This window comes from Nannospalax galili, unplaced genomic scaffold (genome assembly GCF_000622305.1).
Source record: "Nannospalax galili isolate Female #2095 unplaced genomic scaffold, S.galili_v1.0 scaffold1654, whole genome shotgun sequence".
In the NCBI taxonomy this organism is placed as follows: domain Eukaryota; kingdom Metazoa; phylum Chordata; class Mammalia; order Rodentia; family Spalacidae; genus Nannospalax; species Nannospalax galili.
In genome coordinates, this window is record NW_008334135.1 from 190,288 (window position 1) to 192,804 (window position 2,517).

Sequence of the window (2,517 nt, forward strand, 5' to 3'; positions counted from 1 at the left end):
TTTTCGTAGTAATGGAGCACAAGTTTCTAGAAGGCAGATAAATAATTGTGTGGAAATTGTTGTAGAGTTTAATTCGTGGCTTCCTGATACAGGAACTTTAGATTTAGAAGTCTGGGACAAAGAACAAATGTGGAAAAAGCACTTCAGACCGGAGAAACTATGTAACTTGATTTTTGGTCTGTGTGGGCACTAATCCGAACAGCTAATTTAGTTAATCAAGGCCCAAATAGCTTATTGCCTACTCAGGGTTTTTGTACTTCTAATGAAGCAGTTAATTTTTATGATGTTTCTGAGGAGTTAAAAAATAAAGTTGCTAAGGAAATTCAAGAGGCCACTTCTTCGGAGCTTTTTTTAAATATTTCTGCAAGAAAGGCATCTTTACTTCCTCCTTCTCCAGCTCCAGGTCCTCAGAGTTCAGATGAAACAGGGGATTCTGAGGAGGATTCAGTTATGGCTCCTTACATTAGAAAGAAATTACAGAGACTGATTATGACTAAGCCTAAAGTAAAAATGAAACCTAAACGAAGGTTGAGAGTAACAATGGTTCTTGCAGAAATTGTTGGCACAAACTTCTGAATCTAAATCTGACTCTGAAAATTATGATGCCTAAAGCTGTATTTCCACTTATTGGACATTCAAATTGCAGTGTAACCACCTACTTATAAAGGTATAAATATAGATCACATTACTAAAATTCAAAAGACAGTAACATTATATGCTCCATAGTCACCTTATATGAAATAAATTCTTTTAGGTTTGGTAAATCATTATGGAAATCTTGCTCCAGAGGATTGGAAAATTCTAAGTAGATCATTGATGAAACCATCAAAATATATTCAATAAATTATGTGGTATAATAAATTTGCTTCTTCAAAAGCTAGAAAGAATGCTGCTTCTCCTGATGCACATATTCAAGCTATTATTTATTTTATGCTAACAGGAACAAGAGGCATAGAATTCTTGGCTTGCCTTTAAAAGGCTTTGGAATGCTCTGTGCCTGAAATTGTTACTGAAGAAGCAATAGTAAAGGTTATGGCTTTTAAAAAAAAAGCAAATGAGGATTGTCAAAGAGCTATTTTACCTATAAAAGAGACAGGTGATGTAATGACCTACGCTCGAACCTGTCATAATGTTCTTTCTGAAACCGGAAAGTTGCAGCTTTTGCTCAAACTTTGGTGGCTTCTATAAAGACCTCAAAGGGGAACAATGAAATCGAAACTAAAATGCTTTGGTTGTGATACCAAAGGACAGTTTAAAAGGCAGTGTCCTAAGGTATTGTCTTGACCACCAGACAAATGTCCCTGCTGTCGTCGTGGTATGCATTGGGCTTGGGATTGTATAAAAAAGATATTGATGGAATGTTCCTTAGAAATACTAAGTCTGTACTAACATCTCAATCACAATATTGAGGACAAGAGTCGGACCCTTTTTCAAGGCCCCTTATAAATGATCAGGGGCAGCTAACTGCCTGTTTCCTCAACCGTGTAATGTAGCCACGGATCTTTCCTCAGCCAGAACTGTAACAGCACCCTCTAATGTTTTCTTATAGACTGCCTATGCTACAATTTACATAAAAATGATTGTCAAAGATTTTCTTTTTTCTTTTGTTTTTTCTTTATTTTATGATTGGTTTACAGAGGCCTCAGAATTCAATAGTTAAATTGTCATGTGCTGTTTGAGCTTGCTGAGATGCTGACTCTGGAGATAGAATTGGCCTTTCCACTTCAGACTCAAGCTAATTATCTCAAAATATGTTTTCAAAGATTTTTCCGGGTTCAGGCTGGCCCCCTGACCCTGTGAAAAGAAACTGAAAACAGCAAAACAGCCTAGGAGTATGAGGCACTGTATAATTATAATAGTTAAGATATAATGTTATTTGGTAGTTTCATTATAATGTTTTTGTAAATAATGTAAATATATGAAATAGTCTAACTACTGCTCAGTTTAAATAATGAAAGTTTTAGATACTGAGAGATGAAAGGTTTAGATTCTGAGAGATAAAAGGTTCAGATACTGAAAGGTGAAACTTTTAGATACTGAGAGATAAAAGGTTTAGATACTGAGAGGTGAAAGGTTTAGATACTGAGAGGTGAGAGGTTTAAAAACTGGCTGGCATTGGTTTAAATACAGGGCAACAGTTGCCATGGTTTAAATACTGAATGGTTTAAATACTGAATGGTTTAGATACTGAATGGGTTATGTACTGAATGGTTTAAATACTGCATATTTTGACTGATTGATTTAAATGACATCATCCATACTTTCATTATTTCTAAATCTTTTGACTTACTTTAATTATTTCTATATGTTTTGACCAGCTAGTATTAGTTAGAATGAATGATTCAGTTCATTAATAGTATTGAATTATTTGAATAGTTATAGTGTTTGCATGTTTCCATATTTCAAGTTTATTTATGTTTCCCCAGATACTTGTTCTAAGTTTGTTGTTCTAAGTTTGTTTATGTTACTTTGGATACTTGTTCGATATTTGTTAGGGCTACTCCTTTATTTGGAGAA